At 41.6% G+C, this 24,901-nt stretch overlaps 1 protein-coding gene across 2 annotated transcripts in view; it reads right to left on the reverse strand.

Annotated features, from left to right (window-relative positions):
• LOC149250034 (vacuolar protein sorting-associated protein 22 homolog 1-like) overlaps window positions 1-24,901 on the reverse strand; it is a 119,056-nt gene that overhangs the window by 26,192 nt on the left and 67,963 nt on the right. The window lies entirely within an intron of this gene.

Genomic DNA, 24,901 nt, shown 5'->3' on the forward strand with positions numbered 1-24,901 from the left:
AGTTTCTAGGCCACTACTCAAGGATAAGGAAATCAAGGAACTAATACTAGTGAGAGGTAGTGTTGATTTTTCATGATTTTCTAGACTGATAATTACTTCCAATGATTTCTTTATTAGTTTATCTTGTGTCACATTCATCATTAAGCAATTATACATAGAAAATATTCAACAGTAAAAACAATGATGACAATAGGATCATGAAGAGAAAGCCAAACACAAAAGACATAAATTTTACCATGTGAAAACCCTCTTCTAGGGTAAAACCCAACAACCTTCTCATACAAAAATTTATCCAATTCAACAAAAGATACAATCTGAATTTTCCAGTAAAAAAAAGTCAAACTGACCAGTAACCAAACCTAGGTCAAACCTAGTCAAACTGCCCACAAGTAGCCTCAGTCAACTGAGGTCAAACTACTCAAGAATAGGCCAAATTTCGACATCCTGCTCCTCCACAAAATTCAGTCTGCTACTCCAAAAATTGCATAGAAGAACTTTAGCCTCCTTCCACACATGTGAAGTCAAACAGAGGTCAAACAGAGGCTCGATCAACACTGAATAGTTATGGTCAAACATCAAATTTCTTCTTTTGTCTCTCCTTTGTATAAATGAAATGAAGAACAGAGGATATTGCAATATGAATTGATACCTTGAGGAGGAGGACGAGTAGCCTTTATATAGCCCCAAGTGGTGTGTTTGTTTGGCTAAGCCAACTTGAATAGTTGCAGCTGACTCGACCTTATGGAGACAATTAATTCAATTTTCAAAAATTGATTTTCTCTCTTTTGAAGCCAGCTTGAATTTTATGTTTGCATTCATCCTTTATTTTGCTTTGGAGGGCTAAAATAAATTATGAAGACTGACCATAGCTACAAAAATTCAACACTCCCTCTTAGCTAGGGAGGTATTCATATTGACTTTCCCAAATGTTCTCTTGCTAAATAAAAATTTCTTTATCGCAAGAAAAGGTTGAATTGGCTCGTTATGTTGATGAATCCATCCACTACATGAAGAAAGCATCCCACATCAACATCATGCAAAGGGATCTAATAACCCACTAGTCACATCTCATTTGAAAAGGATCAAGTCAAACACAAGCCAAATACCCATTGGCAGGTCGAGCACCCCCTGACACAAGACTAGTCCTTGGGTCACCAATCTACCAAGTCATCACTTGGAGTCTTGTCAAGAACCCACCTGACCCATGGTGAAACCCAGGGCCCATTTACCATTCCCACATGTTGTCACATGCTATTGAATGGTAAAAATACTTGCCCAATGCTATAACGTATAAGCTCAACCCTTTAGCCAAAAGCCATGGTGATATGGCTAGATAGCCCCTGAGCAAGGGAGCAATCCAGGCCTTAATGCTACTAGGGCAATCTCCCCAGCCATATTAGATGGCTTCCCGGTCAATACCCATGACCTAAGGGAGATTATCCGCCCCTTGATGCTACAACATCAACACTCCCTTCAACCAAGGGAAGCATTCTCAATCACTCCAAGCTTGTCCTAGAAGTATGCCAACTTCATCCAGGGACAGAGGCTTTGTGAGAATGTCAACAACCAACTCGATTATAGAAATACATAGGAGCCTCACTGCTCCTTTTGTACCACGTGCTTTGACTTGTCATCATGGTCGTCTCCCACACTTGATCAAACAATTCTGCAAGTAGCTTCTAAAGCAACATTGCTTCACGACTTGCCAAACAAACTGTAATATACTCCTACTTTAGTAGTATTGCCAACTTCCTGCCCATCATAGCAGACCCCAAGTTGAATCATCATTCTAATGTACCTTTCCTGTCTCCTGCATTCTCAGCCCAATCTGAATTTGTGAATCCCTACAGCTATATGAGACATATCTCAATCCATATCCAACTGTACCATGTCGGTACCTCAACACATGTTGTGCCACATGCCTTGGCTCAACCATAAATTGACCAGCTTGAATCCATCACCACAGTTGCTTTCTGGTCACCTTGACTGGGTGCTCCCTCTAACACTGAAACAAATTTTGTTGAGACAATCCAAGCTGCTCCCTTTGCCACTCAGCTTCATCAAATTGGATACCATGGGAATGGCCATGGACTTGTTGTCCATCATCCCAAATCTCTGAAGGATCGTAATAATACACTTCCTTTTGACCAAGGAAGATCTCACCCAGCTTCTGCCACACTTCTAGTCCCAAGAAGTAATATATCCAACCAAGATCCTTCATCTCGATCCTAGAGATCAACTCCCTTTGTCATGACTGCTCCCTCTATCACAGAAGCAAATCTTCCTGCCACTGCTACTCCCTCTGACAAGTGAGTCCTTCCACTCTCATTAGAAACAAGATCAACCAAGATTTCTCAAATATCCATACCAAGCCCGAGGTTTGTACAAAGCTTTCTCTAGTCTGCAAACATGAGATCCCCTCTCATGTACCTCAAAGTCCAAAGGTTTTTTTTTTACATTTCTTCCTAACAACTAGAGCAAATGTCTCCTCATAGTCCTCTCCCTCTTCTTGGGAGAATCCTCGCTTTGTACTTCTCTATGTTGCCATCTACCAAATGCTTGATCTTGTAAATCCACTTTGAAGTCATCACTGACTTTCCACAGATCTCAACACAATGACATCCTTCAAACTTGTTGCCCTGCCTGCTCCCTCTAAACTAGGAGCTCTTTTAGTCATCAGGTACGATTATAGATGTCAATACAATTTCTCCCTCCACAAATCACTAACCCTGGGAGAATCCTCTTGCCACAAATTTTGCTTCGTTCTTCCAATACTTCCACCTGCTGCCAAAGCCTTGGCAGCCTTCACAATGTACCTGCAATCCTCACTAGGAGGCCCATGGAAGAACAATTATAACCCAACAAAAGAAACAAAGACAAGAGACTAACTAATGGAAAAACAATAATAATCAAGGAAGAGATATATAAATTACTTATCATTTGAGGATTATAGAGAATCTCCCTCTTGAGCATTGCCTTCCTACACCCATCTGCAAATTCATCATCCTCATCCTCATTATCAGCATGTGGTTTTCCTTTTCTTCCTTGAGCTAGGGTTTCTTCTTCAGCGGAATCATCGATTTTCAATATTTTGAGTCTAGCTTTAAGGTTTTGTTCACAAACCCTTAGGGCTTTCCAAGAAGGGCTCATAGTAGTAGTGTTATGACTTCTTTTGCTCTATGTGTGAGAGCCTTTCTTTCTCAACTCTTTCTTGAATCAAATCAAATTCATCATATCTCAGATTCCTAACAACAACCAAAATTAGGCAATGGCACCCTAGTACCAACAACATAACTCACCCAGTACAATCATGATCACATCAGTACAATGCAAGGCATCTTCTACATACTTGACAAGAGCCTTTATTCAGTGATACGAGATACTTTCATAGAAGTCCAACGTATATGGCATTAGTATTCTAGAGGCTTAGATCTCTGCAACAACATCCTGCTACAAGTCTATACAATAACTTCAATCAACATATCACACTTCAGGATGCCAGACTATCCCATCACAAGAATATGGAACACACTTGGTCCATCCTCCTTAGCAGGCCTTATTCTGCCTTTAGGCCTTATCGAACTTTAAACCATAATCCAAATTCAAAATTGAGATGATGTCATTACTACAAGACTATAGAACAATGGTTGGTTGTGAGGTAGTGATCTTACAACATCTTCTTGGAAACTTATGGCTAGTCGGGACAATCTCCGCCTGCGACTCCAGTAGACCTGTTGCTGCCCGATGTCCAAGTGTCGAATAGTCGAATCGAGATAAAACCCCTCAGCCAGTGCCAGAGTCCAAACCAAGGCTCTTTGACTATCTCTGAACCGAGTTTTTCCATCATAACTTCAAGGTCACCAAGCCATAACCAGAGCACCAAGCTCTCAGAACCACCTGCTCCCAAAACCACCAAGGTTCGTAAACTAGAGCACCAAGCTCTAAAACCAGGATACATTTCGTTTGGTTCGATTAGCTGAACAACTACACCAGCGCCAGTTCCAGAGTTCAACCCTTCGAACTCCCTCACTCCACAATCACCTGGAATGAATAAGTCAATAATTGAATAAAAAGCTACACTTCTTATATGCATAGCTTTCTTCATGCGGCACTTTCCAAAACTACATGGGCCCCAGAGTGCACTTTTCACCATAAATCCATCCAACTATTACCTTTTTGCCATAGTTGTGCCCCCCACTCTTTCCATGGAGTGGGCCCCACAGCCAACCTTATTTTATTATTATTATTATTATTATTATTATTGAGCAAAAATAATTACAATATGGATCTCAAACCACTTAGCCATTTGAATCATATAAATCCAAGCACGTTGGCCCCACAATTTATTTTAATATGGCTACACGGGCACTCAGGCCTCATAACATAAACTTCGACCCAATAGCCTAATAGTCCAAAGTATCAGACTCAACAACCTAATATCAAAAGTACATATGTTTAGATTCTACATTGTAAATTTAAAATTTGTAAGTTGTACAATGTAACATTATGCATACAAATACAATTGTGACAGATTCATCAATGATCCAATAGGAGAAAGACAAGAAATTGCAGTTTTCTCATTAAGTCATCAAAATCAAAATGTGTTACATAGGTAGTAGCAATGTCAATGGCAAATAGAAATAGCAAATACAAAACAACTACAAGGTAGTAGGTGGTTCATCAATCATTAGCATCACTATCATGGTCACCATTGCTCTCCTCTGTTGCATCCTCCTCCTCTGTATCCAATGTAATCTTTGCATCTGCTAGTGTGGAGGATGACCCCTCAAGAGTATCACCATCATCAAAAGTGACAGGCTCTAGCACTGGGTCATTAAGATCCAAGTTGGCTAATGCCAACTCAACATTGTTGTCCAAACCCATATCATCAAGAAAGACATCCCACATCTTTGTCTTTCCCTTCAACCACTCATCTCTCTACTTGTAAATAAGACTAAGGTTGGTGTGCGCATACACCATTGTCTCTTCCCTGGACTGCTCAAGCCTGCTCTTCTTGACACTATATAAATTCCCAAATGTACTCCAGTTCCTCTGCAACAAGAGGATGAAGTCACTTGAAAGAGGAGCCTCATGACTAACTTTTGTAGAGGAGGGCTTGTTGCCCCATGAGTTGCCCACCAAGAATAGGGCTTCTTAGCCCCTCTGTCTCTAATCACATCATAGCCTGCAAATCGAAATCGCCCACTGCTAATGGAAAACTCTGCAAAGGCATCCTCCACCTCATCAAGGGATGCTCTATCCTGAAATATCTGCCTCAATGCATCCTTCCTCCCTTATGAAGTTTCATCATCCATGTGAGGAGGGAATCAATGGGAAGGTCCACCATTCATCCACTCATGGCTGTAGTATTTTGGGTTTAATGAGTGAGCCAAACAATGCAAAGGTGTGCAATTCTCGTCCCATTTGCTGATAAAATATCCTGTATGGTGGTGAAGAAGGCCTTTGATGATGTCTCATACTCAAGGCACTCACTCTGTAAACTAATGGTCCTCACAAACTCAATCATGTTGATTTGGGATAGCATCAAATGTGCTCCAGCCACAAAATTTCGTGGAGAGGTTGGGGCACATGAGATATCCAATACCCATAAAGGGTTTGGGCAAATTCTAAACAGATTAGGAGATATTAAAATAATTAATATTTTTAATGGAGTCCCTAAGTCTAAACTTGGGGAAAATAAAATATTAATGTGTATTAATATGAATCTGTGTTAGAATGGTTCAAAAGACATGGATCAAGCCAGATCTAATCTTAGTCGTTGATTAGGAACTTAATCTCGGTCGTTGAGATGTCAACAAGAAAAGTATAAGAGGAGGCTTGAGGGTCACTTGGAGAGCATACCAGAGTGATCAATCATTCTATTCTCTAGAGCGAGGTTTGCTAAGACAGGTAGAATCAATGATCAGGAGAGCAGCTGAGAGGCATTGGGTACAGAGAAACAAAGAAGGCAGAGGGTGTCCCAGGAGAGCAACGCAGCAGCCAAGGAGAGTGACACAGAGCCAGCAAGGGCTCACACAGGGCCACACATAGGCAGCCAAGTGTTGCGGAGAGCACCAGAGGGGCCAGCGTAGCTGACGCAGAGACTCCCAGAGCTGACGCGGGGCCTCCTGGGGCTGACGCAGGGCCAACGCTAGGCTAGGAGAGGCTAACGCAATCCAGATTTGGCAAATGTTCGCGATGCAGAGCAGTTTTGTGCTAAGGAGCTGCCGGGGTTTCAACTAGGAGCTTTCTCTCAAACTGTGAGCTACAGCTGCTAAGGAAATTCTCTATTGGGTAGGCCAATTTCAGTACCCAGATTGTACTCTGATATTGCTTAATAAGAAAACCCTCAGATAGTTGCATCAGTTTTCCCGCATTGGGTTTTTCCGGGGACATTGGTCCAAAAATAATAGTGTCATGTGGTGGTTTGTCCTTCTTTCTTTTAGTTGCTGATCTGTAATATGTTCAGCATGCACTGGTGTTTATTTTCAGTATTTACTTTGTAAATAACTTGTTAAAGAAAAAAATAACAAGTAGGTAGGAATAAATCAGAAAAAGTGCATGAAGGGTTTCTAACTAGGGAAAATTAGAAACTTCAACATGGTATCAGAGCATGATTGCAGATCACAGGGGACTAAAAGACATCAGTCAAGCGGAGCAATAGCAGCAGATTACAATTGTCCCGAGGTGACAGAAGCTGTTTCTAGCAGCACAAAAGCCAAGATGTGTGATGCAGAGCCAGCCAGAGCCACGCAAATGAAGCCGGGAGCTGCGCAGAGCCTCAAAAAGGCTAGCATTGCTGACGCAGAGGGCCAGAGGGTTGACGCAGAGCCAGCGTGAGGCAGAGAGGGGTTGATGTAGAGCCAGCGTGAGGCAGAGAGGGGTTGACGCAGAGCCAGCGTGAGGCAGAGAGGGGTTGACGCAATTCACAGAGAGGCAGTTGCTAGAGTTTAGAAGGCTGCAGAAATATTGCAGAGTGGAGCTGGTGAGGTATTGTAGTCAGAACAATACCTGACAGAGCAGTGCCAGATGAGTTGTTACCAAGGGTTTCTAGCCGAGGAACCTGGATCAGGAGTGCAATTGCACAAGACGATCAGAGTAGTGGGCATCTCGACAAGCTGCAAGAGGATTTCCAGGAGGGAAGTAGAGGAGCGTCATGGCACTACACGGGGTAAGAAACCAGGATAGACTGGACGGAGCATCGAAATTCGCAATCTGGAAGGCCAGAATCTTATCAGTGCTTGACAGGAATCATGTCAAGAACTTCGCCTTGAAGGTTATATCTATCCTAATCGACCCCAATGATAACGACAAGTACGAAGAGGCGATGGTGAGGGCCAAGTACATTATCCTTGACAGGGTCAACGATCATGTGGTACCACATATAGCCGAGAAGGAAACAGTAGTGGAAATGTGGGAGGCTCTCAAGAACCTGTACCAGCATACTTCTGTGCAGAGAAAAACGTTGCTCGAGAACCAGATGAGGTCGTATCAGAGGAAAAAGGGTCGATCAATTAACACCTTCCTTGGAGGACTTAATGAGATTCGAGACCAGTTGACTGTTATAGGAGCGACACCAGTTCAGGAGCTTATGGTCAAGACAACCCTGAATCCTGTCTCAGAAGATTGGGAAGTGTTTGTCCAGAGTATCCTGGGACGAGATGTGGGCAACTCTTCACCAGGAAGAGACCAGACGGCAATCGAAGACAGGTAGCAGAAGCAAAGGGATCAAGGTCAAGCAGGAGGAGGAGGATGTGGCCCTAGCATCTGAGGGAAAGCAAGAGAAGCGGAAGAAGAAAGATCTCTCCAAGATCAAGTGCTTCCACTGTGGGGAGATGGGTCATTATGCAACCCAGTGCCCAAGGAAGAAGAGTAAGGGAGAGTCTTCCGAGACTAAGGTAGCACCAGCACGGGCAGAGAAGGAAGTTTTGACAGACGATAACTGTGCCATGAGTGCACACATGCCACTTGAGCGGAAGTGGGGAGACATCAAGCTGTAGTCAGGTGGACTACAGGTGATGAGGGGCAGGATCCTTGAGGTACCCAGCCTCTTGGATTAGACCTTGCTAGGGGAGCCCCGACGAGGAGTTGCAGGACTAGCTGAGTGGGTAGAGACGAATGCAGATGGAATGGCAGAGAGAGCTACAGTGCAGGACTCCACGGGCAGCGCGAGGCTAGCAAGCTGCAACAATGCGAGAGGCACGGAGAATGTTGCAACAGTGCAAGACGACACAAAGAGGGTTGTAACGGTGCGAGATGCAGGAAGTTGTTGCAGCATCGCAGAGATCAATAGAGGGAGCACTTGTTAGCAGCAGAGAGAGTTTCAGCATCAGGAGTGTTTCTAGCCCAACAGGGAGGTCAGATTGGGAGATCAGTTACTTCTCAGTAGCTGAGTTGTAGTGCAGCAGTGGGTAGCACAATGCAACTTGGTGAGAGGAGGTGCAGTGCAGATACAGTGTTGGGAGAAAGGACTAGCAGCAGCACAGATGCAGAGGGAGTTGCAGTGCAGATGCAGAGCTAGGAGAAAGGACCAGCAGCAGCACGGATGCAGAGGGAGCTGTCGTACAGATGCAGCAGCGGCAATGGCAGAACCATGGGCAGTAGTACAGGGAGCAGCAGTGTAGAGGATGTTGGGCAGGAAGGCCTAGCATCAGCACAAGTACCGATGTCGGATGATCAGAGTAATACTCAGTGAGGAGTATTGCTAGAGCACAATCCTCGCTAAGAGGAAGTGTTGCTTTGGGGTAGCATCAAATGTGCTCCAACCACGAAATTTGGTGGAGAGGTTGGGGCACATAAGATCTTCAATACCCAGAAAGGGTTTGGGAAGATTCTAAACAGATCAGGAGATATTAAAATAATTAATATTTTTAATGGAGTCCCTAAGTCTTCAATACCCAGAAAGGGTTTGGGAAGATTCTAAACAGATCAGGAGATATTAAAATAATTAATATTTTTAATGGAGTCCCTAAGTCTAAACTTAGGGAAAATAAAATATTAATGTGTATTAATATGAATCTGTGTTAGAATGGTCCAAAAGACATGGATCAAGCCAGGTCTAATCTTAGCCGTTGATTAGGGACTTAATCTCAGCTGTTGAGATGTCAACAGGAAAAGTATAAGAGGAGGCTTGAGGGTCACTTGGAGAGCATACCAGAGTGATGACTCATTCTATTCTCTAGAGTGGGGTTTGCTAAGAGAGGTAGAATCAATGATCGGGAGAGCAGCTAAGGGACATTGAGTACAGAGGAACGGAGAAGGCAGAGAGTGTGTTGGGAGAGCAGCGCAGCAACCATGGAGAGTGACGCAGAGCCAGCAAGGGCTCACGCAGGGCCACGCAGAGGCAGCCAAGTGCTGCACAGAGCACCAAAGGGGCCAACGTAGCTGACGCAGAGGCTCCCAGAGCTAACGAAGAACCTCCTGGGGCAGATGCAGGGCCAGTGCTGGGCTAAGAGAGGCTGATGCAGTCCAGATTGGGCAGACGTTGGGGTTGCAGAGCAGTTTTGTGCTGAGTTGCTGCCAGAAGGATTTTCCGGGGTTTCAACTAGGAGATTTCTCTCAAACTGTGAAGTATAGTTGTTAAGGACATTCTTTGTTGGGTAGGCCAGTTTCGGCACCCAGATTGTACTCTGATATTGCTTAATAAGAAAACTCTCAGATAGCTGCACCGTTTTCCCGCATTGGGTTTTTCCGGGGGACAATGGTCCAAAAATAATGGTGTCGTGTGGTGTGTTTGTTCTTGTTTCTTTTAGTTGTTGATCTGTAATATGTTGAGCATGCACTGGTGTCTATTTTCAGTATTTACTTTGTAAATAACTTGTTAAAGAGAAAAAATAACGAGTAGGTAGGAATAAAATCAGAAAAAGTGCATGAAGGGTTTCTAACTAAGGAAAATTAGAAACTTCAACAAATCATGGAATTCCATCCCTCATAAACCTCTCCTTGGATGGGTTGGTCTGTATTTGCAAATCATAGCAAAGCAATGACAGGATCCATGATCTAAATAGTGAGATCTACCCTCTCCCACCAAGCATCATCTAACATTGTCCTTGACCAAAAAGACCAAAACTCTGAAATAACCATGGCCCAAAGAGCGGTCTTGGCCTCCCTCAAGCTCTTCAACATGATGAATGAAGAGGCAAACCATGTATCTGCAATCTTCAACAATGACAGAAGGGTGTACTCCTTGTAGATTGTGAGGGCATTTGTATGATTTTGTACGAAGTTGTGGATATGTCGTCCATCCTCAATACTTCCAATCCAAGGCACATTGGAAGCAATAGTTTTAAGTGCTAAATTCAAGGAATGGAGAATGCGAGGTGTCCAAAATACTTATGGATATTTAGCTTCCACAATCATGCCAACAACCTTGCAAACAGGTGCATTGTCTGTAATGATTTACACACAAGAATCAACACCTACATCTTCAATAAATTTAATGAACTCACCAATATATTGTGCATCCTTGTATTGTCCAAGTGCATCCACTGATTTCAAGAAAATTGGTCCATTCAAGGAAGACAGCATGAAGTTGATGAGTGGGTGGCGTGATGGATTTGTCCATCCATCAAAAACAATACTAACCTCAGATGTTGGCCATGTTGATTTAATAGGCTCAAACAATTTGTCCACCTCTTTATTTGTCTTAGTCAACAATGTGGTTCTAAGCTTCTCTGATCCAGGAGGCACATACCTTGATGGATCCCCTTGAGTTAGAGCTCGGCACATCTCAAGAAATAAAGGTGAACATGCAACATTAAAGGATATGAAGTTCAAATTGAAAAGAATGCAATGGTGATATCAAGCTCTTCCCATCTATCTTTCTGAAAAATCTTGTCCATTGGACCAAGTGCCACTGCCTTTCTTTTTGTTGCTTGACCCACACCCCACCAAAACTCTCGAATAGAAATTTGTTGCTTCTTTTCCTCAAGAATGGAAGGGGACTATCAATCATGTTTTTTTAGATGATGCAACCACCCTTGCCACACCAACATTGGCCTCTTTTTCCATTTGTTTCCTCTTAGCTAAAAACACATGTGCACATGCTCCAATTCCACAGCTTGGTAAGGCCAACAAATGAGCTTTCACACAGTAATAAGCGCTCTTGAAATGATTGTTGCAATAGTTGCATTTCCAAGCAACATTGCCTCCTCCCTTCAACTTTTTGTCTGGCCTTTGATCTTTTATGACATACTGCCACAAGGGATATTTTCTTTCTTGAGTCTGTTGTCTTTCTAAATTTATTTTGCCCTCAACATTTGAAGTTGTTGTTGCAACCCCACTTCCAATAGAGAGAACACTTGCAAACCCTGATGAAATTGGAACAAGAGGGGCATCACCAATGGGTACATTCTTTCCCTTCCTTTGCCCCTTCCCTGCTGCCCTTGATTGAGCAACGAATGTTGTAAAAAAATTTAAAAAATGCCACAAACTTGTAAAAAAAATGGACATGCAAATTGGTGTAGAAAAAATGCAAAAAAAATAGAAGCAAAAAGCACTTACTTGTTGCTTGAATCGCCTCCAAAATGCTCCCAAACCCTTTGCTAGTCGCTCATGTTTCTGCCTCACTTGCACATATGGTTAATGTGAGAAAAATCCTCAACCCCACAAGGTGTGACTTGGTGGAAAACTAAGAGAAGGGGTTGTCACCTATTCCCAACTCTCTTCGTTAAAGCTCTCTCCTAATTAAAAATTAAAGCTAAAGGGGGTGGTCTCTAATGAAAGTTAGTGAGTGAGATGTGAGTTTCTAGAAGACTAAGGTTAGTGGGACTACTTTAAGGTATGAACAAGCTTGTGAGTAATGAGCAATATAAAGAAGTCTATTCAATGATAATCAATACAACATTCAAGAGATAAGAATGTCAACCAATGCCTTGTAAATAATTGCTCAAAATGAAATAATCAAATATTTGCTCAAAAAGATATTCGAAGTAAAATGACAAGTAGTCCTGCAACATATAGAACAATGTCAGAGGAAATATGAAATATCACTTGCAAGATACAAATTGTACTTGTAAAGAAATGTTCAAGTAAAGATACTATCATTCCATGATCATAAACATAAACATCAAGCACATGTAATAGCAATTTGGCAAGTCAAGTAAAGATGGCAAGATGAAAATCTACACTGCTTGCAATATGCTACTTGAGAGAAAATAGCTTGCAAATGAGATTCAATGGATCAAAGTATTACTTGCAAAATATGAGTAGATGTTGCACTCGCTAAAGTAAGTGCTCAACAACAAGAGATAATAACATTACCAGACAGTGAGGCCATCCATTATGACAAGTACATGAGATAAATAAATTTGCAAGTAAATTTGAAAAGTGCTCTAAAGTAAGTGAATTAGAATGATATGCAAACTAGCTAAGGTGAGATGCAATTATCTTGGTTAATTTTAATCTATATGTCTATTCTAAAGTGAGAGATTTTCCCTTCAACTTCTTACCAAGGGGTAAAGATTGGGGTGACTTGCAAGGAAGAGGGGTTGAGGAGGCACAAAGTCTGTCATTAACGATACCCTTCCCCTAATCCTTACAAATCATGTGTGTCATCGTTCCTACAAGGGGACAAAGCCACCTTCATAACTGCAGGGTCACACACTTTACCTTACTCTATACCAAATGGAAGAAATTTTCAAGGAAAAACTTTGTCCTATTATGTCTATACAACCAAGCTTATGCTTGGAGGTAAGTTTTAAATGTGCAAATCTAAACTAGAATGCCTAAATGAAATGTTCAAATGTTATTGCTTCCAAAGAGAAGGTGTTGATAGCAATGGTTCCGTTGATAGCAATGGTTCCAAATAAGTGAAATGAGATAATGCTCAAAATAAATTGCACCAATAACTTCAATGGAAAAATAGAGTGGAACTAGCTCAATGTTACTTCACAAGTTTTGCATGTACTTCACCAATTGTTTGCAAGTAAATGACCTAAGTGAAACTTGACAAGTAAATTGCTTAAAGTAAATGATGACAATGTAATGCTCCAAGGAATATCAACAATAATCAAAATAACATGTAGCATAAGTTGACAAAATGATGAAGCATGTACCCAAATTAATTATGAAACAATTCACCAAGTTGAGTAAAAAAAGGGATGGATTAGTGAACAAATCAAAGCTTGCCCAAAAAATGTAAAGTGCTTGCACATAAAATGAGTTGCTCAAAAGTAAATTGCAAATCTTGTAACTTAAGCAACAATAAGTTGAACAATGCAAGAGCTCAAGTAATGAAATAGAAAACTTGATTAGTCTAAATTAGCAAATGAAAGGAAATGTGAGTGTTGTGTTAATTCTAAAGATTAACCACGTGAATTAGATTAGCAAATTAAATATGCATGCAAGTAAACTAGATGTGAAAGTTAAGAACTAGAACATGCAAATCAATCCACCCAATAGAGCCCTCCTTCTAAATGAGGAGGTGGGATACCATGGGAGAATTTCCCAAGCTCCCTCAAGCCAAAAAAGATGATTTTATTAGAGTTGTGTTACAATGAGGAGAAGCCTCTCAAAGGCTGCCAAATGAATGAAGGAGAAACTTTACAAAGGTGTGACTTATAAGAGCTAAATCTCCTCCTTAGACAAGGTAAAACTTAGCAACCACAATTACAAATGAAACTTCTTCAAATCTGAAAATATAAGGGACTGTTCTTGCAGCAACAAATCAGCCTCAAAGAGTGGAAAATTGCGCTTAGACAAGGGAGGATGAGCCTCCTAAAGCCCATGGCCTAGTCAAGAGTGATGCTGCCCTCAAGTGCAACTTGTTCGTGCAAAAACTTGGTGTCTTAAATGCCCACGGCCTTCTTAAAATTCAGTCCCAAACATGTGCAAAAGGTCCTGCAAACAACTTGTTAAATGTCTCAAGCACTTGCTCCTCAAAATCTGCCACAAAGGGAGTTAGCAAACACTTCAAACAAGGGCTGCAAGACAAGTCAAATATTAGTGGAAAATCAACAAAATGAAATGTATATGTACAATCTAATTCACAAGGGCTAAGCTAAAGAGTGTGAGTAAACTCTCCTCTTTGCTTAGCCATCATCAAGCTCTTAAATAGCAAATTTGAAACAATGAAGCACAAGATTTAAGAAAAATGATTTAAATTTGAAAATAACTTGGCTTGTATACAAGTTATGGCTAAAACCCCTGCAATACAATGTGTTAAATTAGACTGAGGCTCAAAGAACAAATGAGAGTTTCTTCAAGAGAATATCAAAAGTGGGTTGATCTCTCCAAAGACTTCCCCTCACACTCGATCTTTAATCCACTTAAAGATTTTTTTCTACAAAACTCAAACACAAGATTAGCTCCACATATAGATTCAAAAAATATGCAATGAAAAGGAGGCCTAGAGATTTATGTGAAATCTACTAGGACTATCTAAATCTAGAGCACAATTTCTAAATCATGTATTGATTCAAAATAGCTCTACATCAAAACACCTTCTAAAGTAATGGAAGCATAAAATAATTAGCATATACAGAAGGAAAATAAACACAAGATCATAACATGCTTCAAGAAGGAAGAACTTCTCATGAAAGAAACCCCAAAGTCTTTATTGACATTTTGAAAGTGTACAAAGTAACAGCACTTCCGTAAGCACAATAGCTAGTATCAAGAATACTACAATGAGCCATGGGTTTACAATTTATAGAATTGTGGGAGAAAAACACAAGAGAAAGCCAAATGACAAGTGTAGCAATGACCATCTCAATGCTAGCAAGTCAACTTCCAAGTGTATGAGAGTTGCTCCATGTGTAAATCGACTTGCTGTATGTGACATCAAATATGGGCAGATTACTCCTTGTTCTAGACCAGTGTACATCCTTTCCCATGTGCATTTCTGTGGTGCCTACCAAGTGGTGAATGAAAGTGGGTGAAGAGGAATCCTTCAACAAAATATCACAAACTCTTGTATGATGACACCTTTGTTCATCGAACTCAAGTCTACTCCTCAAATGTGTGTGTGGCTGCCAGCATGAAGGTTGATCTTGCTGTGCGTGGATCATGAAGTGGATTGGCAGCGTATTAGTACATTGAACAAGTGTGCAAGTGCTGGTGTATGAGGGGGACAAATCCCTTTGCAAACTGCTTCTTAACTTAATCACAATTGACAGCAACTGCTATGATTACAATTGTCTTCCTTTGAGCTGTGCGTAGGCTGCTAGTTAATTGATGTGTTGACTGCGTGGACGCTGGAATGAACTGTGTGTATGGGCTGCCAGACATGCTCTCCGTATCTTCTTGTGACTGGTTGTTAGTGGGAGACAAGAACTGTCCCATGTGGCAGCTTTGTCCCCACTCAAATTTTAACAAAACTCTGAGTTAGGAAGATATAAAAACTCTTGCGTTCACTATTGTTTGACTGGGCTTGTGTGGATCTAAATCAGTCCAGCGTGGAGTCTTTATTTGGCATGTGTGAATTTTATCATACGTAGACCATGCAGTAAGGTGGGGTCTACCCCCAATGCTCTTATATACTTTTTACACTTTAATTCCATACAATGTTGCACGAAATGTCCCCCCCCCCAAGGATCCAAACCGGGAACTGCGTCCTGTACGGATCCGTGGGGGATCCATCGTCGGATCCGCAGTTCGGAAATTGTAATATCCTTTATCAGGAATATTCCTCAAACACAAGCAAACTCCAACCAAAGATGGATTGGGACGGCATTTACCAAATATGTTGCCTCTGAAAAGAGGACGAGATCCGGAGGCTACCTAGCCCTTTCCAGACTCTGTCTAAGAGTATAGGAGAAACACACAAGTGGTATAATAGCTAAGAATGCTCAAAGAGATACAAATAACAATGATGCAACATATAACAATATAACCATAAGCAGATACTCAAGAAATGCAGAGAGAATGTTGAGCCATTTTATTACACTAAGTAATAGAATGAGTACAGGAGGTGATCAGGAAGATGGCACCTCGACTTGCACCAAGCAAGTGAAGAAATACACTCAGAATAGCAAAGGAATGACCCCTCTCTGAACTGCGTCCAAGCTGCTAGAGAACTGTCGTGCTGCTGCTGCTGCTAGAAATCAAATGAGGATTTGGGGCTGCTACCCTCCTCAGAAAATGTTGAAACTCTGGAATCGGACTCTACTCAAGAAACCCAGAAAAGCCCAGAAAGCTTTTCTGAAATGGCTGACCCCCCAAAATCACCCCTTTGGGGTTCTGCGCAGTCCCTCAATGCTCTAAGCTGCGACTGAATGAAACCCTCCAGAAATCTGCCTGAAACCCTTGCCAAAACTTTCCAATATGCAAGGGTTGATCCCCTGCTCTACCTCTCAACACAAATCCTGCTGCAAACCCTCAACCCAGTACTCCTGCAAAAAGGAACTGCATCCCTCTCCCAGTGCTGTGCAATCCTCCAAAACACTGATGAAATTGCTGCTGAAACGCTGATGAAACTACTGCTGAAACACCAATGGAAATATCTTGCCCGAGCAGGCAATCGAAGTCCCCCGGGGCTAAGGGTGAGATCTCCGGACGGAGACACTCAATGCACTAAACAGTGCTGCAGACTAACTAAACAGCCAGTGTGCTCTAAGTCGAAATGACTATCACAAATGCTCATAACAGAATGATCAAAATGAGGGGGCTCCCCTCTCTTTTATAGCCTTTGCCTCTCTCAATCTCAAGGCTCACCTCCTCTTGTGTGATTCCCCTCTTGCCACATGTTCCTTCCCTCTTGCGCAGTCCCTCCATGTGTCTCTGTGGGCTCCATTTCTGCGTCCCCTTTTGGCCCCCTTGGCTCCCCTTTAAGTCACAACGTTGTGCTCCTAGGAAGTGACCTTTTATTCTAAAAGTGAGTTATGTCCCCCTTCCTCACTTTTTTATTTACAAATAACTTTAGAAGGCAAAAATTGAACAAAATAGAATATTCCAATTAGCCATGGCTCATTAGGAATATTACAGAAATCTGGAACCGTGGATCAAGCCAGCAAAGACGGTTCCTGAAAATTCAAAAACGTGTCGGCCCAATCCGCGGTTCCAAATTTCTAAACCGTGGATCCAACGGCAGATCCGCCCCGAATCTGTGGTAGATCAAACACGGATCCACCCCAAATATGCGGTAGATCGAGCATGAATCCGTACAGATCCGAAGGGAGACAAGCGGTTCCACAGGGTTTTAATTTTATTTTATTTTTTTAGTTTGACTTAAGTTGAGTTGGGGCTTCTCGGACACTCCCAAGGTGCTGTCTTGATGCTCCTTAGATCCTAGATGCTCCCTCATGGTAATGTTAAATTCTTAACGTAAAAGTGACATTCTCCTTTATCTTTCATTTTCATCCTTTTACTTTAATTTTTAACATTACCATAAAATGACTCAAGATGTTTGAGATCCAGCCTCATCGGACTTCATATGGAGAAAATAGAATTTCATATCCTATTCAAAATTCGACAGACTTAACAGTTTTCAGGAGTTCAAGATCAATGGGATTGTGGCATTTCATTAGATTATATCATGTATCAAGGTATGCGATTGGCATTTAATCAAGAGCACCAAGCCCTATATGTACCCTAGTGTTGGTGGCGTTAATTGTCGAACTCCTTTGTCATGCTCTTAGCAAAAAATTACCTCTCAATCAAGTCAAAATCATCGATCAAGCATGTCAAGCTTTTTCTACCATATTTTAAGGCTTGGATTAGGTAGTTTGATCAAAATTGGGCAATGTTGACTAATATCCTAGACAATTGAGGTAGAGGCAAAGGCTAAACAAGAGGAAAAGAATCTTGATTCTAGTTGGTTGATGCATCTAGATGGTTGATGCTCGAATAATCAATCATTAATGTACAATGGATGCCATATCTGTCTTGATTTATGTACAAATATGCATGTTTCATATCTTCTACAACTAATTTGGTATTTTGGAGGTTTTTTTAATATAAATATATATAGTAGATGCTTCGCTTCCTAGATTTTTGGGAAATGACGCTTCCGCGGATCCGCTTCCAAAAAACATCCCCGCTTCGTGCAACAATGATTCCATACCATTTTATTTAAATTAAATCAAAAGTAACTTCAAACTTTTTCATTGCTTCATGAACTCATCGTGGTGCATGTTGACTGCCTTTTGACCACCCGTTGACTTGCTTTGACTTGAGTTGTGTTTCATGTGGTGGGCCCCACATGTTTGCCATATCATCTTTGACTTTCATTGGAATTTCCATGTCACTTGTTTGACTTTCTTTGGCTTTGGAAAAATTTATAAATTTTTCCAATTATTGAATTTTTTTGAATTTTTCCCTCATTTTTGCCACTAGTATTTAAAAATTTGACTTTTGAGTGACTAATTCGTTTTTTGACCCTCAAAGCGGATCCTAGGATAATGTCAGGCCCAAGGATGAATTTCGAGTAGTCACACGCCCCAGACATTTCCTAGGACCATTTATTTACATCATTACATAAAAAATAGTTAAAAAATCTCGTTTTGTGGGGAATTTTAAAAATTAAAAAACTGACACCTAGACCTAATCAAATTTTGCGAAATTTCGTGAGTGATCTAGTATGGTGCTATACAATGACTTTAGACATGAGGATTCACCCAATGCCTTGCCATCAAGTCGCACTCTGGCTTTGGGGTTGCTTGGACGAAAAAACTCGATTAATTATTAAGTGCTAGAAAGTTTCAATATTTAACCAAGTTAAGAAAACCTCCCAAAGTAAACTCACTTGATGACAATGTCCCAAGTTACCTAGGCATGTTATATGACTCAATTCATCACACTAGCATCACTTTACAACATCCCCATAGGGCTCGCAGAATGTAAGTACAACATAGAAGAAGAATGAGAAGAAAAAGATAGAGTTTAAAAATTTTGATGGTACATAAACTCTCTGACATATCCTCGGGCATGGAGTCATTAAATCTTCAAGTACATTTCAGTGATCAACAGCTCCCACACACCCACAACAAGAGAGACAATCAACAATGAGTGAGAAATGGGCCCAAATTGGGCTTTAAAGGTCATGTGGCACACATTTCAGAGGGACATGTGTCTTGAAATCAGGACTCACGTGCCCTTCGAATCTGATCCGCATGCCCATCGAATCCTAAGCGCCAGGTCACCCTAGACTTGTGAATCAGACACGTGTCCTAGAGAATCGTGTTCGATTCATGGGATTCGGGACATTGGGGGGGTGACAACAAATATGGTTTCTTAGTCGAGCCCTCGTTCTCATGCAACAATTTACTATGTGGTTTGACGCATTAGTGTAGCTTCCATTTGAAACAATTTCTACATTATGCTCGATGGACATGCCTTGTACTTGGAACTAGTCGTACATGCCTCTCATGGGGATTATGGTTTGTTTAGTAAAAGTTAATGGAACAATTCCCCGTAAGATCTTTGGGAGCAAGTATCAAAGTCAAAGTAACCACATGGAGGAAAATGTCGTCTTTTGACAATTTTGGAAAGAAATTGCAACCAACTCAATTATTCTATCATTGTTGACTGAATTGTTGGAGTTAGTTAGATGTGAGATTCTTGAAAATTGTTTTCTAGACTATTTTATTGTAACCTCCTAGAGGAGATTGTGGATCTCAACAAACTCTTGTGTATCTTTAACAAGAAGTTGTTGAGGAGGTTAGAAAGAATTATTTTATCATTATTCCTTGGAGGACTAATGGATCTAAGGAAACAATTCATTGTTTATCATATAAGGGTGATTGAGCTCAAACATGTATAAGGATTTGCTCACTCCATTTGTAAGGTAGATTGGATTAGTTAGAGAATAAGAGAAAAGCCTTTGTCTCAATCATGTTTGCATTATATGTCTACCTTAGTTATTTTTTTAGGGTTTCATTGTAAAGGGTTAGTAAGAGTGCTTGTATGTAAAATGATAGTGGATGAAGGAGCTAACAAGGAGCCACAAGAGGTGCATATTGTTATAGTTGGAAGAGGTTATGGAGTAAAGTTATTTCCTGAGTCTTTCATTATTTATTTCTAGATCTAGGGTATAGAGCCTTGCAAAACTTGATTTGATATCTAGCTCCTACCTTGGGATAGAATAGGAGCTAATTCTTCTTACTCAGAAGATCCAATACACATTCTTCTCACCGCAACTATCTTGAAGCATCTAAGTGTTTTTTGGGGTAATCTACTAGGTACACTCATGTTTTCCTAGAATCCCAAGGCTTAACACAAGGATTAAGCCTTGAGAGAGGCCAAGCGTGACCCCATAGTCCAAGCAAGGTACGCATGGTCTCCTTTTTACTCACCACCCCAAGCCCATCACATTTATCATTCCTTACATCAATCCTACTTCTATGTTCTCTTTACTCCTACTCCTACTACACAAAGTGATCCTAGTTAACCCATAGGGAAATCCCCCTTGACCATGAAACATTTCCTCAATCTTAAGTGCAAGGAGAGTTGGTGAGGTGACAGTAGCCAAACTCTCAAGTTCGACAAGGCTAGCACCCATCTTCGGGACTTCGAGCAAAGGTGCTCATTTGTGTGTTAATAGGCACCTAGAAAAAAAATCCTAAAGCCAAGGACATGAGCGAGGATTACAGAAAAATCTTGAGCAGGAGTTTGTGTCCAACTGTGCAAATAAACATTTTTCCCCCAAGAAGCTTAAATAGTTCTACAATGGCCATGCCTTCAAATTTTAGCTGGAATCAAAAGTGAATAATAACCCACATAATGATATCTATTAAAATCTGGTACCCAAAACAGTAAGATCAACCTTGTGCCATGAGAAGAGGCTATATGCCCTGGAAAATTTTATTTAGTTCATGGAATATTAAAGTAGGGCTTGCTCCAAGTCTATGGCTAATTGGTCGTCCCCTAAAATAGTGAAAAGGTCAACATCACAACTAAGGCAATGATAGCACCTAGGGTGGTCATTCGCTTGGCTATAATGCACCTTTCTTCTCAAAAATGACAACACCCTTCATCCAAGCTGAGATGCCTTAAGAAACAGTTATCAAGTATGCTCTTAAACAATCATTTACCCCAAAGAAGAAATGCTTGAGGGCTATGATAATGCCACACTAATAGGTCTAAATAAGGCTATGGCGTTCTTTGTCATAGCATCAATCACCTAAATTTTATCCCACTTACAATAGGTTGCAAGGCATTGAACAGTGAGAGGTTGAGGATCCAAATGTTGTATGGAGTACCAAATTTCATGTAGCAAAGACAATGGGAAAGTCATTAAGAGCAAAGCTTAAACCCCTTGTCTCAAACTCATCCCAATATGGCTGCAGTCAAATTTGTTGAGGGAAAGGAACTATGTGGTCAGAAATGGAGAATTTGCACAACCTTTCTGGAAAGGCTAGTGTATGAGTGAAAAGGAGGTGGGTATGTGAATTGTTTTATCATGAGAAAATAGCACAAATGGTAGATTTCTTGGTCACAAAAAATGATTCAAACAACCACCTTTTTGCACAATAAAACATGCCCAGAGTAGCAAGAAAAGCTTCCTGGCATAGCAACAAGGAATGATATGACTTATGGAGTGGGGCCAACCTTGAAAGAAAGAGTTGTTTTAGAAAAATCCCACTAGAACAACAAAAAGGAGGAAAACATTTTTTACAGAAGGCAAAATCAGACACTTGCCATGTCATGCATAGCCTTATGGCTTTTATGTGTTTTGTTGCTATCCTTCTCAAGCATTTAGGTGACTAGGGTTTGAGGAGGGGGGGCGGGGGGGTGGGGGTTGTAAAGTTTTGTAGATGTTCTATGCTAAGAGCAATTTCACTTTTCTCACAGCAATCATACAAGTAGATAAGCAAAATGCAGATAGAACATATAAGCAGATCTTACAGAAGACAAATCAGAAACAAGAAAAATGTATGTGTTTGTTTCGGCGGTCAACGGGATGCTTCAACCAGCAAAGTCTCCTTTGGTCAGCCAGCCCAGCATGTGTCACAACAACCCTCCAACCAGTAGATGAGTCAACCCAAGTCAGTTCTACAAAAGTCAACGCTGTCCTGAAAAGTCAACGCAGGGGCAGCAAGCTAAAAGTCAACGCAGCAACAAAACGGTCAACCCTTTGACCTCGATTTTTGTGCCAGGTAGTATGGCCTTCAAAAATCGAACCTCCCACAAGTTTTCAGCTTGTTTGGACCAAGCGTTGACCAAAGTCAACGCTGGTCAAACTTCTGCGAAACCCTAGCAGCAGAAAAATCTTCTTCGTCCTTCCCACGTGTGGCTGAAATTCGTCCTCCAGGTAGCTCGTACTTTTTAGGATGAGAGAGGAAGATGTGAGTTGTTTTTGTGATCAAATTCTCTCCAACTTTTCCTGTATATATATATCCATCAATGAGGGTGTGTGACACATCTGTTGGGCATGTGAGCCTACATTACAAAACTGGCTGACCTTTGCACATATAATTTATTAAGAATAATAAATTCAAAATATAAGTTCTGCTCATCGGATTAAGACTATTTTTATATGGATTTTACACCTCTCAGAAAGAGGAATCCAACAAAAATATTAGCCTCTTAATCTGAGCATCAGAACATGGAGTTTGGACCTAGTTGTCCAAATTTAACACTCCCTCTCAACTAGGGAGAACTCCATCTATTAGTGCAATTAACATCGTGAGTCATCCCGCCGAAACTTGCTTTGCTGGCTTCTTTATTTCAGAACAGAAGTGGGTCAGTCACAAAGACATCATTCCCCAACTGACATAATCAGTCCAGAGGTCCCAGACCTCACAAATCTTGATCCCAGATCAAGTGGTTGGACCATGCCATCCTAGATAGAGAGTACGGCAATCTCTGATGCGTCCATCAGTTTTTGCTAATAGTCTCTAGCTTTTCCACACCTCATTGGCCAAATGAGAGGTACTTCCCATGAGCCCTGAACTCAATGGGTAGGATGCATACGGGGCACAGATTAAATGAGTGGCGAACCAGCTCAATAATCACAAGGGTGGGGCAGAAACATTATGAGTGCTTATAGCTCCGAGAAGCTATCCCCAAAGCCCCCCAGAGCTCCCAGAGCTCATTGTCCAACAGGACCCACATCATAGGGTCTTTCCACGACACCAAGACTCTCACGGAAGGTTAGGAACTTGACCTTCCCCAGGGGTTTAGTGAGAATATCTGCGACCTGCTCATCAGTTCCTATATGATCGAGCCTTACGGCGCCTCGCTGTACCATATCCCGGATAAAGTGGTACCTGATATCAATATGCTTGGATCGGTCGTGGAACACAGGATTCTCAGTCATACGAATCCCACTCTGATTATCACAGAGTATTACAGTGGTATCTAGCACATGTTGGAACAGCTCACTAAAGAGCTTCCTCAACCAAACTGCTTCACAACAGGCCATACTAGCAGCAATGTATTCGGCCTCCGCGGTGCTCAAAGCCACCGACTTCTGCTTCCTGCTCATCCATGAGATCGAAGCAGAACCAAGATTGAAACAGCATCCAGATGTGCTCTTACGATCCACCACACTGCCAGCTCAATCGGCATCAGTATATCCCCGGAGTATCACACTCCCGACAGTGTATCTCAGCCCATGGTTTATCGTGCCCCGAAGATATCTCAAAAGATTCTTGGCACCAACCCAGTGAAAATGATGAGGCTCAACCATCTGTTGACTCAAAGTATTCACTGCAAAACATATGTCCTGACGAGTGTTCACTAAGAACATCAAAGCTCCTATGAGTTGACGATACTCAGTAGGATTGGCCAAGATAGGCCCTGCAGCGCTGCCACTCAACTTCTTAAAGTTGAGTTCCATTGGTGTCGACACGGACTTATAGTCCACCATCCCAAATCTTTCCAGAAGCTTCACAATATACTTTCCTTGAGAAAGGAAAATCTCTCCAAGTCTCTGCCAGACCTCCAGGCCTAGGAAATAGTGCATCAGTCCTAGGTCTTTCATCTCGAACTCAGCAGCAAGCTCCCTCTTACATTGATGAATGAGAGGGTCATCACCTGTCAGGAAGAGGTCGTCCACATACAGCACTAGAATGAGAGGCTTTCCTTCCTCAACCTTAAAGTAAAGGTTTGGATCAGCATTGCTTCAAGTGAAGCCCAGCTTCATCAAGTAACTATCCATCCTCTCATACCAAGCTCTGGGTGCTTGCTTTGACCCATAGAGGGCTTTCTTCAACCTGCAGACATAAGTGTCTCGATCTTGAACTTCAAATCCCAGAGGTTGTTCTACATACACCTCTTCCTTTATTGCACCATGCAGAAAAGCAGTCTTGACATCCATCTGATGAAGACTCCATCCTTGCGTAGCAGCAAGGGCTATGATGGATCGAATGGTGGTATATCGAGCCACAGGTGCAAATATATCGTCATAGTCAATTCCTTCCTTTTGAGAGAAGCCACGGGCAACAAATCTTGCCTTAAACTTTTCAGCACTCCCATCAGATCCATGTTTAATCTTGTAGAGCCATTTAGTGGTGACAACAGATTTGTCCTTCGGTCTCGGGACCACATCCCAGACATCATTCTTCATAATAGCCTCATATTCTTCATGCATAGCATCCTTCCAGACTTGATGCTTGATGGCTTCTTCAAAAGATCCAGGTTCAGATTGTATAATAGTACTCATGGCAGCTAGATACCCTTGGTATCTACACGGCTTCTTGCTTTCTCGGAATGTTCCCCTTGGGGCAGCATGACCCTCAGCATCTTCGAGGGTGTCCCTGAGCCATGATGGCCTCTTTCCTAGAGAAGGGGAAGGATCAATAGAGTCCATTGGCTCTTCAACATCAGGCATAGTCTCATCCTGGGGTTGTTCCAGATTTCCAGGTCTTTCTTCATGGTTTTCTTCAGATCTAGGAAGATCTACTACTTTCTTCAGGGAAGCATCTTCGTCAAAAGTGACATCATGGCTTATCTCTACTTCCCTTTGACCAGGTACATAGACTCTATATGCCTTAGAAGTCTCACTGTAGCCCACAAACAT

The sequence above is a fragment of the Pinus tabuliformis genome, chromosome 7 (genome assembly GCF_031772625.1).
Source record: "Pinus tabuliformis cultivar Carrire ecotype Pingquan chromosome 7, CPIR1, whole genome shotgun sequence".
In the NCBI taxonomy this organism is placed as follows: domain Eukaryota; kingdom Viridiplantae; phylum Streptophyta; class Pinopsida; order Pinales; family Pinaceae; genus Pinus; species Pinus tabuliformis.